This window comes from Vombatus ursinus, unplaced genomic scaffold (assembly GCF_900497805.2).
Source record: "Vombatus ursinus unplaced genomic scaffold, bare-nosed wombat genome assembly UNPS02001419.1, whole genome shotgun sequence".
NCBI lineage: Eukaryota > Metazoa > Chordata > Mammalia > Diprotodontia > Vombatidae > Vombatus > Vombatus ursinus.
This window is the reverse complement of record NW_020941197.1, coordinates 6936334-6951849: the sequence shown is the minus strand read 5'-3', so window position 1 is coordinate 6951849 and position 15516 is coordinate 6936334. Positions and strand designations below refer to the sequence as shown.

The window sequence follows — 15516 nt, the reverse complement described above, 5'->3', positions numbered from 1 at the left end:
GGATGGTCACTGAGCCAATCTGTAGGTTGGGTGAGGGATCTTGGGAATAGGGACTCTCAAAACACCCTGAGTATTTACTGACACATTAAGACACATTGCTCTTTTAATAGCTTGTCATAGAGATTACATTCTTCATTAAGCAAACTTGAGTGAGAAAGCAAAAATTACAGGAAAAAATGCTTGATTAATGAATGATCCATGGTGAAAATGGACTAATAGAGTCTGGGACATGACAAATATAGGTAGAGTCAATTGAGTCTGAATTTTTCAGGGGTGATGAGTCAGTTCCTAGACCATCCATACTCTTTTTTTGTCCTCTTTTCTCTACCTTACCTATTTCTTTTTCCCATTGGTAGCACCTTTGCTAGAGAAAGGGAAGGAAAAGGGATATTTCTAGTTTTTCCTGTATCCTCCAGATGTAGAAGGAGAGAAGAGGTTGAAATGAATGGTTAAAATAGGGGAATGAGAGACATATTTCATACATTCTTGCTTACCTTGTCTTCCATTACTATAGACAATAAATGTCATTAACTTGATCAGAAGATCAACTAAGATAAAATTTGTACAGTGTTTAGTACAGTGCCTGGCACATAGTAGGTACTTCATAGATTATTGTTCCTTTTCTTCCTCCTCCTCCTCCACACTAGGGCACCTGAGTCTACTTAACCTACTTCATCCTACTTTATTTGCTGGACATCTTACCTATCTATATGGAAATCTATTGAGAAGAGATTGTTTTTTATACACTCACTACAGTTTATTATTGGAACAAAGTATTAATAACAATAACAACACATAGAGGCAGCATGGTGTATTATTAGATAGAAGATGTAGGTTCAAGTCCTATATCTGACATGAACTGGCTGACCCCTGGTCAAATCCCTTAACTTCTTCGTGTCCTAGACAACCACACATAAAATGAGTTGTAGAAAATGTGCTGACTTTTATTGGTAGAGGGAATTTCCTCATCTATAAAGCTTAACATTTTCTACACTAATAAGATCACAGATCTGATTCATACCCTTATTATAACCTACTGTTTATAATACCTTACAATTTTCAAAACACTTTCATAGGCCTTACTTATCTGATGTTTATGACAATTCAATGAGGCAAGCAGGGAAAGTTTTATTGTCCCCATTGTAGAAATCAGGAACCAATCAAGGCTCAAGGAAATCAAATGAATGCTCATTTTCACTTGGTTAATACGTGGCTGAACTTGGATTAGAACTCAGGCCCCGAGGCACAGAAAGACCACTGTTTCTATCATGGTAGAAAAAGCCAATATCCAACAGGTTTCAAAGGAATAGGACAATAAGATGTGATGGTTATTAAAGAGTTATTAAAATAAAATGTTATTAAAAGTTATTAAAATAAAGGCTAATAAATAAGCACTTCCCAATTTGAATTCAACCAGAGGGCAATGAAACTTTCTAAGTGAGTGGTTCCTATTTTGATGGTCATAGGAAATGAAGGGGTGAGTACATGCTCTTAGTATGATTTGTCATTATCCTTTTACTTGTCTTGGGTGACCCTTAATTTATCTGTTCCCTCAACAGGGCATGAGATTGTCTACATAGTTCAGTATAAAGAAGGGGCGGGGAACCTGCGGCCTTGAGGCCACGTGTGGTATAGAGATTCCCAACTTCTTTGACAATCAAGGTGTAAGTGTGAGAACCAAAAAGTTTCATCTTCCCCTCCACAAACCTTATAGTGGTAGTTCTATGATGATCCATTGTTGATTTGAGCAAATGCATGACTGAAAGCCACTACGACTTCAGTAATGCAATATTTTTGTGTTTTGTTGATCACAGTACCATCTATATACATTTAAAAATATTAATATATTTAAATATATAGTAATATATAAAATAGTAATGTATTTAATATTTACATGCATTTTATATATCCCTTAAAATAGTAATATGTAAATATATTATATAATAATATATATCTATGAGATTATATTTTTTGGGGTACAGAAGGCATGTTAGTTTATCCATGGATTTATGAATTTATGGATCTCATTCAAGAAAAGAATGCTTAACCAATAGGATGGGAACCATTGGTCTCATCATTAGGGTAGATCTTAAAAGGTCATAAAATGCTTGATATTGGAAATCCCATATATTCAGATCTGATTCTATATATATTAAAATCAGCTACTTCTAGATGGCTCTGAGTATGATTTCTCTAATATTGCTGAAGTAATACTAATACTCTACGCTGTTTACCAGTGTATAAGGCAATCAAAACACTTGGTAAGACACAATTTAAGTTAATCTGCACAATTTCCTGAGACTGAGAGAGAGGTTAAAAGATTTGTCTAAGGTTACACAGGTAGTGTCAGAGGCAGGGTTCAAACTTCCTGACCACCAAGTGGAATGTGCTATCTACTGTTGACCCAGCTGCACCTGAATTAGGTCCTTGAATGTTTCTTGGACCTAAGTAGACTCCCAAGACCACCCTCTCATCATAAACAAAATCTCCTAATGACATGCAGTTCCTGATTTGTGTGAATAGTGAATCCCCTGAAGTGATCGCCTTTTTGAATTCACATGGCATATTTCTCTTGGGCTAGAACTGCTTACTGTATAATACATAATCACAACTTTGAAGAATTCAAGTCCGAATACATGTGACCACTTCAAGAGGTTTGTTATTTGCAAAATAACATAAATAACATAAAATAAATAATTGAGACCCAACCCTATTACCATCAGTAATAACCAGGAAAAGTTGATAGCTTCAGTCTAGTGGGAATGTTGTTCATTGGCAAAGCCAGTTGCCCTTCTTCAGTGTGCCAGGGAAACTGCTCTTCTGTTGACATGATTCACGTCCGTTCCCTTAAAGCCTTCCAAATTATGCAAGTGCCACAAGTCTTAACAAGCCATCTACACTCAGCTGTGCAGTGGAAACGTTTGATACAAAAGGCAATTCACTCCAGTCTAGGGCTAGACTATTGTAAATTCCCTCGAGTGACCACAGATGCTGAGGAACAGGTTTTGTGAGGCCATCTTCGGAGGGAAAAATACGGTGAATTAATTTCAGCCTCCTCTTCTGGGCTGCCCTTCTAATGGGTTCATAGTGAGATGGGAGTGTGACATATAATGAGGTAAAAATGTGGTTCTCTTTTGGGGATGGCAAATCTGTTCTTGGGTCTTTGGCCCTTTGGAGACTCCTTTCTAGCTGACCCAGGGGCCAGAGGTTGTTTGTTACTGAATTGAGCTTTTAGATTCAGTCTTGGCTTTGTTATGGCCTTGGAAAGAACATTTTCTGAGATTACTTTGGTTTTCTTTAAAAGAAAAAAAACCTTCAACAAGCCCTGACATTTTGGCACCATTAAAACGTGAAGATTTATTCAGAGAGTCTTATATTAGGATTTTTTAAAAAAGGAAAACCAACTGTGTGAAGTGCTACTATGGCATATTACAGCTCTTGATTCCAAGGAAACATTTACATCCACTTTTCTCAAGATAAATTCAAAGCAAAAGTCTGCCCTGGAAATCATGCAACTTTTTATTCTGAACTTTCCCTTCTCTCTATCAGTCAGGAACTTTTGAATTAATGTTGAGAGCACAGGGTCTACCTTTCAATTGGAGAGAAACTAGAAAAGAGGTCAAATTACAGAGCATCCAAGAGCAGAGAAAAATGCCTGAGATATTTGCTAAATTGGTAACTAGGTGGACATCTTTCCTCATTTATTATTATTTTTTTCTGGGATTATCTGATAGCGGGACACAAAGTCGCAATCCAGTTTAAACATTTCCTAGAACTTGAGATATCCTAGACCTAGTCTTTCCCCCAAAATGTTTCTTAAATTTTTTATCCCATCCTTGTATTTCTTCCTTTTACCACCTATATTTCTTGATTTCATCTTATCTCACACCTTCTAAAAAGAGGCCAACCCAACTCATCAGTGCCAAGGCCGCCTATGAATTCTTACAGCTTTATATCCTTAAGTAGAGGGACAGTTAAGTGGTACAGTGAATAGAGTGCTAGGCCTGGAGTCAGGAAGACCTAAGTTCAAATCTGGCCTCAGACACTTACTAGCTATGTTACCCTGGGTGTTTGCCTCAGTTTCCTCATCTGCAAAATGATCTGGAGAAGAAAATGGCAAACCACTCCAGGATCTTTGCCAAGAAAACCCCAAATGGAGTCAGGACACCACCCACCAACAACAATCCTTAAGAAGGTATCTATTAAAAAACAATGATGCAGAGCATTTCAGAATACGAGATAAATGTGGATAGATAATGTGAGACACTCAAGTCAATAACGTGAGACAAATAGGGATAGAGACAGCAACTCTGATTTCATTGGTATAGGGAATTCTCAGCTAAGAAAACTCCCTCTCAAAACCAGTGTAAGTTTTCCACTCATTTTCCTACACCACTGAGAAGGTAACTTGTCCAGGGTTACCTAGGCTCCATACACGTCACAAACAGATCTTCCTGACTTCAGCGCTAGCCCTCGACCCACTACACCCTACAACTTGTTCAGCGACACATGGACAAGTATATGAAATGAACTCAGCAGATTCAAAGCCGGCAAAATATTCCCCAGCTGTGGCAGAGTAAACACTAATCCCCAACACCCCCGAGGAGTATTTACAACGTTGAACTCGGTATGGTGGTGGATGAGACCTTCTGAAGCTCGGCGGCACCAGAGTACACGTCTTCTCACTGTGTACGTGCGCCTTGGTTAATGGAATCCTTTGGCTGGGCTCCCCGAAAGTACAGCTGCCGAGTGTCGGCAGCATGGGGGCCTGGAGAGACTACCCAGCAGGCTGGAAAAGCAGTGGAAGACTGCAGCACACGCCCATGCCCAGGCCCATTCATCAAACTTTTCCCTCCAGCCTGGTTTGGAGATTCGAGAATAGCTTGACGACTTTATGGATCGGACTGTGAGTAATTACGGGCTTGTCTCTAATCTCAGCGTGTCAAGCGATGGCTCCGCTTGAAAGAGCCCATGATGTAAACACATCAGTAAAGAGCTTGTGAGAGGCAGTCCCAGAGCCTCTATTTAGAAGCATTTTTTTTGAAAGAAGTCATTTTCAGATGGATGATCATACGTGGAGTACTGTATATAAAATTTTACACGCACCAGTGTGATTCATGCCTGCTGCTTAAAAGTACAAACAACTAACGGTTTGTTTCAGAGGAAGGAAAACCAAACAAACATTTGCTCTAATAACCTGTGGATTTATTTAATGTTTTATCAAGGATGGAGACCATAATCTATTTTTTTAACCTTTATAATTTTCTGCATCTCAAGTTTCTTGATGTATTATCAAAATGCATTTATTATTTCAGATATGCAAATGTTTATGACCCCATAGTGTGAAAAACTAAACGAGGTGTAAGCCTAAAAGGAATCCAACTGTGTATAAATAAGATCTTTAAAATGGTCAGGTAGGTCCACAGTGGATAGAGTCAGGAAGACTGGAGTTCAAATCTAGCGTCAGACACTGGGCAAATCACAACCTCTGTTTGCTTCAGTTTTCTCAACTATAAAATGGGGATATTAATAGCACCTACCTCCCAGGGTTGGTGTAAGGATCGAATACATCATAATTGTAAAGCATTTGGCATAGTGCCTGGAACTATGTTATATAAAGGCTAGCTATTAATAATGATAATAATAATAAGTATTGAAATTGCAGGATTCATACTTTTTTGGCTTTATATATTCAGGACTATAGGTGTACATGGGAAGGTTGATAGAAATATTGCAGATTTTATCAACTTGGCTTTGGGTGAGGAGCAGCAGTATAGCATATTGGACATCTGTCTCTTTTAAAAATTTTTAAACAAGCATTTATTAAGCACCTACTATGTGCCTGGCACTATGCCAAGCACTTTACAAATATTATCTCATTTGATCCTCAAAACAACCCTGGAAGATAGGTATTATTATTATTTCCATTTTACTAGTGAGGAGACTGAGGCAGACAAAGATTAAGACTAAAATCTAAGACTTTAAAGACAAAGACTGAAGTCACACAGCAAGTAAGTGTCTGAGACTAGATTTGAACTCAAGTCTTCCTGACTCCAAGTCCTTGGCTACTGTGCTACCTGACTCTCATTTCATGCTGGACTCAAAGTAAGGAAGATATGGGTTTAAATGCTGATTCTGATACTTACTAGCTATCTGACTATGTGCAAATAACAATTTCTCTGAGTCTTCTTCAACTGTATAATATACAGATTTTACACAAATAAGATACAATACACATAAACACAAATAAACACAAAATAAAAAAAATAAACACAATACACAAACAACACACTCTAAAAGTAATAGCTAGTATTTGCATAGATCAATAAGGTTTGTGAAGCACTTTACATATGTTATCTCATTCGATTCTCACCACAATTCTATGAGGCAAGTGCTATTATTATTCCCATTTTATAGATGAGGCATCTGAGGCTGACAGAGGGCAAATGACTTGCCCAGGGTCATAGCTCGGACATGTTTGAGGAAGGATTTGAACTCAGGTCTTCTTGACTCCAAGTCCAGCACTCTATTAACTGTGCCACCTACATACCATACAGAGTTGTGAGGTTCAAAACTACTTCAAAAGCTTCAAAGTACCATATCTATATGTCACTTATTTGTCCTACAATAAAAGGTAGTAGTGGGGAAATTTTAAAAGTGATTGCCTCCTTGGTAGGGTAAGAGAGGGGGGAAGTTTATGGAGAAGGGCTTGATTAGGAAAAGCACTTATTTTGGACTAGTGCTTAAGCACAGACTGGATGAGGGCACTAATTAGTGCCCACTTTTTTCAGGGGTAGGAAACGAGGGAAAAGGTATTGTCAATGTCACAAACCAAATCCAGAGATAATATTACTTCTCCAGTAATATTAAGAATAACTCAAATTTTTTTTGTGCTTTACTCATTTGATCCTTACAACAACATGCAAAGTGGATGCTATTATCAGTCCCATTTTATGGATGAGGAAGCTGAGGCAGACAGACATTAAATGACTTGCCCAGGATGTTACAGCTAGTAAAAGTCTGAGGCCAGCTTTGAACTCAGGTCTTCATGACTGCCGGTCCAGTGTTCTAATCACTGAGTCACCTAGCTGTCTCACTGATCCTTCCTCTGTGTCCTCAGAAGTATGATTAAACATCTTTGTAATCTTGAAAAACTTGTTGGACATTCACAGAATTCCTAATATGACATTATTTGCTCTGAGGTTTATGCAGTATGGATGAATGAAGTATTTATTAAGTACTTATTGTATTTCTGGGGATACAAATAGAAAGAGTAAGATAATCTCTACTCTCAAGGAATTCTTGCTCTAATCAGTGGAGTAATACACATAAGAGTTCCAGCTGCAGGGCAGGTGGGAAGGCCCAGAAATCCTAAGAGTGCAGCAGTGAAGCAGATGGGCAAGGCCCAGGGGTTCTTTGTGTGAAGCACCAGGGTACATGGTGAAGCACAGAACATACAGTGAGTTGACTAAACTACTGTGAAATCAGAAAAGGGACTGGTAATTGAGGAGATAGGGACACATTTTAAAAAAAGAAATATTAATAGGTTCAGTCATTTTTGTTCAGTCATTTTTGAGTCGTGTCTGACTCTCCATGACCCCATTTAGTGTTTTCTTGGTAGAGATACTGAAGTGGTTTGCCATTTCCCTCTCCAGTTCATTTTAAAGATGATTGGAAACTGAGGTAAATGGAGTTAAGTGACTTGCCCAGAGTCACACAGCTGGTAAGTGTCTAAGGCCAAATTTGAACTCAGAAAGATGAGTCTTCTTGACTCTAGGCCCAACACTGTCTACCATGCCACCTAGCTGCCCAGTGTATCAGCGAATAGTCATTTTAAATAATAGTAATAACTCATTTATATAGCACTTTAAAAGGTGTACAAAGTACTTAAAAGTTATCTATTCCCTTAACCATCTAAAATAATATTTGAAAAAAGTTAAGAACAAAGTACATTTTTATTTGATAGGGTGGAATATATTCTGTCTAGAAGAAGGAGCCCCCAGAATGAATGTCAGTTCAGAAAGAATGATCTATGAGGAAAAATGGAGAGAGTTTGGCTTCCTCAAAATTAAAGAAAAGAAATCAAGGGGGGGAAGTCTTGGGGGATACAGTTACAACAGTCCACCAGTACAGAAACATTACAGTGAGATGGTAAAGCATTTTCTAGAAAAGATTAAAAGTTAAGGCCTCTAACAACAACAGTGAGAGCTTAAGACTAGTCACCAGGTAACTTGGGTAATTCCAGGAGAGTTTGCTTAGGAAGATTATAGAGTTTCATTCGAGGGACAGTTTAACGACTAAGTGCGGCAATCAGCTAAAGTGATTATTCGTTCCATTTGCACCTGTGTTGAATCAGGAGCCATGACTCCATGAACCTGCAGGGTCTTTTCTGGCAGCTGCATCTATGATTCGGTTTCTTGGCTTATTTTTTCTTGGTTCTCTTCAACTGCTGTAGTTTCAAACTGCCTTGTGGATTTTTTGATTACAGCATGACCTCAAAAGGTTCTGACCTTACAGATATTCCAAAATTGTATTCTCTATTCTGCAACTGCTCCTTTGCCTCCCCGATTCCTTCTTCTCCTTCATCCCAATCAACTGGCTTATTAGAAGAGGTTAAAGCATCACTTGCTTCAATCAGCTCTAAGAATTTCTTCAAAAAATTTTTTATTGAAGTCTTTTATTTCTGTATAGAAGCCTCTTCCGAATATATCCCTTTCCCCTCTTCTCCCTTACTTTTAAAAGCAGATAAAGCTAAAGGCTGACTTTATTATAGGCAATAGTTAGCACCTGTGGATGCCACTCCCAATCCTTACTTCTGCAATAAAAGGACGGAGGTCTATTTTTCTTAAACTTTTCAGAGATTTATGAACAAATAAAGACCGTTCAGAATATCGGTGTCTGCCTAATGATGCAGAAATTTATAACCCTCTTTCCTTTCACACTGCTCAGTCTTGCCTCTCTAGAAAAGAGTGTTGGCATATCCTGGACAGTCTAGTGACTGCCAGTTCTCAACAAGATCCTTTTTCTTATTTACTCAGCATTTTGTGAGCGGTAGTCCAGTAATTCTTAGAAGCTTAGGTTTGGTGAGGGCCCCAGTTCACACAACATTAATTGTGGAAGAGGCTCAAAATTCCTGAGGGAATTGGGCCCTGGCCTTGACCTTCTTTCCCCTCCCTCTGCCAATTTATAGGATAGCATAGCTCTTTTCCCGTTGATAGGATAGTATAGCTCTTAGAAGAGCGCTCAAATCTGTATCTCTCTGAGATGTACTCTCTGAGTTTCAAATTCTGCATCTTTCTCAAATAGCATACGTGTGTCTACATCTAGGGACCAGTGAAGAGAAAGGAAAGCAGAAGGTTTTTATAGAATGGTTCTGAAGGACACAGTGGTCTTTTGAGGTCAGAAGTACAAAAAAGTTGCCAAGTCTTTGATAGCGTTGTAGACATTCAGACTGGACCCTGGTAGCTAAAGGAAAGAAAGAAGAGGGGTTTTTAAACCTGTAAGGTAACAAGGGATCTTGCCAGAAATCAGCTACTGTGTGAAGATGTGGTGGTGTATTTCTCTCACTAGCTCCAACCATCCAACACTGAAGAAATAGATTCTGCAAAATTTATAGTTAAAATGTGGCAGGAGTGGCTTAAATGATAAATGGCAAATTCCCTTGGATTATGTGCCAGGATAAGTATAATTCTGAACAAAGTTTGACTATCCCTTACTCCACATTGTGACAGATAGAGTCATGTATCTCATAGTAATGGAATCACTGCAAGGTATTAACAAGACAGGTGGATGGTGGTAGGGCAGATATGTTCTTTAGTCAATTCAACAAACACTTGTTTCAAAGCGGATTTATTAAGTCCTTATGTGAAAGGACCAAGGGGAGTACTAGATAATTTGGTCTGCTGCTTAGAATCCCTACTTTCCTTCAAGGCTGAGCTTGAACACTACTAGTCCATTTCCCTCCACCCACCCCACCCAATTAACTTGTATTTGCTTTGTATATATTTGCTTTATATATTTATATATATATATTTGTATATATTTGCTTTGTATATATTTCTATATATGTCTCCCAATAGAACATAAGGCAGGGGTGGGCTCATTTTTGTCTTCTGGCCCCAGTATCAAGCACACGGTAGATGCTTAGCGATTATATATTTAGAATTGAAAGAGACCGTAGAAACATCTAGTCCAACCAGTTCATTTTTACAAATGAGGAAGATGAAGTTCAAAGATGTTAAATTCATTGCCTGGTCATCAATCAATCAACATTAATCAATAAACATTTATTAAGTGCTTATAATAGTGAGCGGCAAAGATGGAATTGGCAAAGGGAGTCACAGCAAATTGTTGCATGTTTTGTGTGGGCGTTTATGCCTTAGAAATGGCCATTGCTACCAGCTGGGGCTTATTTTATTGTTTTGTTGATTGTCAAGACCTAAGAAAGTGTTAATGATACAGATTAAACTTAAAAATGTATGCACGCAATCCTCCTCCCCACCCCAGAATTCAGTTGATATACATACTACTGGATCATTTTCCTGGATTTGAACCCCACATCTTCCTGACTCCAAATCCAGCGCTCTATCTACCATATCATGTCGCTCCTCTTAATAAGATGCTTGTTGATGAACTGAAATATATACATATCCTCCATTCACCTTTGGTCGACAAGAACAGTTCTATTAGTCTGTTAAACCACCATATGAAGGGTGAGAGGGATCTCAGTTCCTCAGGTGGCAGAACCAGGAGAGACAACCGATGAGAATTGTACTTCATTTCTTCCTGTTTTATTTTTCACTTGATATTCTCCCACTTAGATGATTATGACAAGGATTTGCTCTTGCTACCAGACACCTTGGTATTTCATCTCTTGTAGGCTACTCCTGTATCTAAAATTCCTCTTCTTCTGCCTTGAATCTGTATCAGTGACACCCATACTCCACCCTCTAGTATAATCTATCCTATGCCCAATTATTTTTATTATTATCATTATGCCTCATCGGATATATATATAATTGATTCCAGAATGCAGTCAGAACACTCTACTCATGTCATATCTCTAATAGGAGGAAAGGGGCAGGGAAGCAAGGTGGTGGTGGAGTTTGTCAGCTTATGTCTTCTTGTCTCAGAGTTAAAACTTAACTCAAAATCAACTGTCATAGTGAGTTGCTGTCAACTTCCAAGGGACAGGAGACATGGTGATATGATAGAGAGGTATTAACAAGATCATCATAGAGTGGATAAATTCTTCAGTCAATTCAACACACATTTGTTTCAACTAGTAATTATTAAGTGCCTATTCTTTATGTGCAAGGACCAAGGGAAGTACTAATTTTGTTGAGCCATGTCATGCTTTTCTCTGACTTAAAGTTGGAAGACTTGTCTTATGCAAGATGCCTTAGGAGCTAATGAACAATTCTGAGAATATCTGAAAAAAAAATGCTAAGAAGGTGAGGTCATGAATACCCAGACTGTCTCTCAAAATTCATAGGCTTAACAAGGGTAGCACAGACCAAGGCATTGCGGAATTAATCAACGGATGTTTGATCACCTTTTTCCGTTAACTGATTTAACTGGACAGTACATACCAAGGCAAGTGGTTCAGGTCAAAGAGAATAGAGTGAGTGACCAGAAAGAACAAAAGATGATCAGACCTTCTTTTTCTCTCCAGATGAAGGTGTGTTACAAGGGCTCTGTTTCCAATTTGGGAAAACATTTTTGTAGAAAAGATAACTTTTGTCCAAAGGACACAGTGTCCAGAAAAGTACATTATCACACAAGCAATGATGCTGAACTGAACAAAATCAAATCACGATCTTAAACAAGAATTGGCTTGAACATACCACACATTTCTGATGCTTTACATGGACACTTATCATGGTTGATTACTCACTTAAAGCAGACATAAAAAGAGCAGCCTCTATTTAGTGACAAGAGATAAAAGGTATCTCCATGCACTCAAGTCACATGTTTTTCTTGGCTAACCAGGAATTTCATGTCATCAAACTGCCTCTCCTAGATAATTACCTTACTGAAATAATGTTTTACAGGATCTAGATTTTGTGGGGTACATAAGTTCCCTACATCCCCTGCATTTGGATCAGCATTAGACTCTCCCCAGTAGAATCTTTTAATGAATTACTTTTTAAATAATTTTTTAAAATATGGAACAAAGAGCCAAAGGTAGCATCAAATGTCAGTTTTTAATGATGATCTTTTTTTAAGCAGTGAAGAATTTTTGACACCTTAATTGTAGGATCATTTTCTTTTGGGAGGGGGACAGGAAGGGGAAGAAAATAATCAGAATAAAATGAAAAATGAAACATTTTCCTTTCCCACTTACAGGACCCTGACTAATAGAGTGGTTTGGTTTCCTGAAAGGCAGCCTTGGGTTTTCTTCTTTAAGAGGGCTCTTACACAATCCAAACATGTGAAGAGGTTTCCTCTGCCACATGAGAGAGATGTAGTACATAACAAATAGAACACACCGCCTTGGATTTGGAACTTGGGGGCAGAAAGTAACTACTTTAAATAAACTGAGCCACTGTGGAGTAGCTTTTTCCCTTTCACAGGTGTGTAATCTGCATCCCTGGTACTTAGATATTAGGAAGACAGCCTGGACTTAGGACTAATATTTTAGCATCTCTTAAAGGGGGCATGATTTCAACAGATGGACAACTCTGTGAGAAACAGGTGCCATCCAGACAAGTTCAATTTGGTCCTAAAAGCTACATAAGCAATAAGGAAAGGGGGATGAGCAGAGAGAAGCAGATGAAACCTCCAAGGATGATTATAGAGACTGAATCTGTGATTGCACTGCTATAGTGAACTGCTGGTGAGGGACTCCCTCAGCCAATGTGGATAAATTCTTCAATTTCAAGTCTTGGAGAATTACCTGGGTATTAAGAGGTTACATAACTTTTTTCAGGATCACAAATCCAGTATATATATCTGAGGTGGAACTTGAACCCAGGTCTTCCAAATCTTTATTTCTCTTTCTCCCCCAATCCCAACTTTCCTGTATATAGAGGCAGCATAGTACAATGTAGAGAGTCAGCCCTTGAAACCAGCATGACCTGGGTTCTCACCCCACCTCTGACACATTGTGACCCTAGACAAGTCAGTTAGCCTCCATACTAACTCTCTAAGATTATAGGTTGTATAGAAAGGGCTGATCTGTTTTGGTAGAGGGAGTCTATCAATTGAAATCATAGATTCAGTCCTTATTCCTTTTTATCTAGTACCATTATGATATTTCCCTACACATATTTTTTCTCTTAGTAGAGATAATTTAAAAACACTCTACGGGGAAGTTTGTGTTTATATTAATGTGTGTATATTAATTGATAGACCTCTTGACAAGCTATCTTTATTTAAACAAAATCTCACCTTTTATTAGTTTTAAAGTAGCACATTTTGCCCCAGCCTGCTCATTGATGTTCATCCTTTCCTATCTACCAGCCACCTGATTGCTGTCCTTCTGCAAAGGGCAAGCAGTTCACATCATTTTTTCCAAGCACAGAAACCTGGAAAGATTTTTTTCTTTTTCTTTCTTTTTCTTTTAAAGAACTTACAGAAGCAATCTTGGGGGTTTGGAAAACATCACAAAAAGCGTTAACTGGATCTTTGAGTGTGCTATTTTAGGAAGGCAATTGTGTTCTTTTAAAATAACATATTTGACAACATGACAAGGCTTTTACTCCAGCCCCCCTATTGATATGTAAAATATTTGTAATGCAAAGTAAGCAAAACACCCTCAACGGACTAATTTTTACTTCCCCAACAATCTGTAAGGGGTTGAGGAGGGGGAGAATGAAAGAAAAGAAAATGTTTTTTCAATATCTATGCGGCTGTTTCTCCACAAGATGATTTTTTTAAACTTCACTGTTCAAACAGGAGTTTGTTTTTAAACCAGATGCTGGTTAAGAACAGCTGATCAGGCAGGCATCGCACAAACCCCGCAACAACACCTCGAGCAAAACAGTAAGCGTCGTGCCACAAAGGCTACTTACTCCTTGGGGGCTGCAGTGTCCTGGTGAGTCAGATGCCTGAAGAGGTATTGTCTTACCTGGAGTCTTTAAGATCCAAGGAGAGAAGAACAGTGGCTCCCAACAGGAGAGGACTGTGAAAATGCTCTCTGATCAGCTGCTGGTAACAAGCACTTGGCTTTTATGGGCAGGTGGGAGGAGCTGCTTCTCATAGTAGGTGGGCAGAGAGAAGGCAGGCAGGCAGGCGGGCAGCTCTCAAAAGGAACTGGCCACTCTATTCTCTGGGGAGGGAGAAGGAGCCCGAGGTGGAGAGGGAAAAAAGGGGAGGAGGGAGAAGCAGGAAAAGCGGGGCGGGGGTGGGGGTGGTGGAGGGAGAGGAGAGAAGCAAGGAAGGGGATAGGGTTAGGGAGAGGAAAAGAGAGAGATGTAAAGGCAGAGAAATAGAGAAGCAACTATGTCTGAAGGGATGGAGAGAGGGAAAAAGAGCCAGACAGACTAACAAAATCAGTAGCCAAGCAGGGCTGGGGGGTGGGGAGGGAGGGAGATAGATTGGAGTTATTTAATTTTAGCATTAAATTCTTCGTATGTGTGAGTAAAAGAAAACGGCTACTGGAATCATTACTATTATGGAGTTGGGGGGCGGAGAGGGGTGAGAGGAAAGCCACTGCCTTTTAATTTTAAAACCTACCATAAACAACTGTGAAAGGAAATAAAGAGAATGAAGGACCAGGAGGAAATTTAAAAGGAAGGGAGTTATAATTTAGAGCAGCAAATACATTCGATTTCAGTTCAGCCCAGGAGTACAGGGAATAGATCGCTGGCTCCTATAGTTACCTTGTACATACCGGAGACCACACCCCCTCCCCGCATCCCCCACCCCAAACCACAAGAACTACCCACCTCTCACTGAGGTTGCCAAATCCAGATCACTCTTTATAAAGTTTATTTGACAAGAGAAATATCTTAATCTAGGTCCTATGGCGTATGCCCTAGGACTTCCAAATATCCATGGGCTGTGCTTAAGGTATTCTGTAGTATTAGGATAAGCCAGAGAAGTTTGTGGGAGGATCAGGGGAGATTTGTTCTCAGAGAATGGAATCTCTCTAAAGCAGCTACAGCTCTCTAACATCTGCTTACATAACATAGGACTTCAGTGAATCCTGCCTTTTGGTTATTTTCCGCCTTTTAAAAACTTCCATTCCTAACAGCAGGAAAAATTCCTGGTGCCATAACCTTCTGAGTTTTGCCTTGCCATTAAAACATTGGGAGTGTATGCCACCAGCAATGGGCCAAGGGATCCAAAGACATTATTCTGAAATCTTTACAAGGAACTCTGGCCTGAAGAAATACATATATACATATGTACATGCATGCATACATACATACATGTATAGTACTCAGCCTCCTTCTCCCTGCTAACTAGCGACTCATTCCCTAGCCCCTTCTCCCCATCACCAAACAAATAAATGGGTTTAAAAAAGAAAGTGCTTGCTCTAAGTATGTGTATCTGTATGATATTAAGCCC

At 39.1% G+C, this 15516-nt stretch overlaps 1 protein-coding gene across 3 annotated transcripts in view; it reads right to left on the bottom strand.

The window, feature by feature from the left end:
- COL8A1 (collagen type VIII alpha 1 chain) overlaps positions 1–14179 on the bottom strand; it is a 227144-nt gene extending 212965 nt beyond the window's left edge. For 2 of the 3 annotated variants that reach the window (XM_027868403.1, XM_027868418.1), the window contains exon 1: positions 14072–14179. The gene's annotated coding sequence lies outside the window, so the exon portion shown is untranslated. Of the gene's footprint in view, positions 1–14015 lie in introns of all 3 variants that reach the window. The other variant, XM_027868411.1, reaches the window with a different exon arrangement.
- Positions 14180–15516: the final 1337 nt, after the last annotated feature.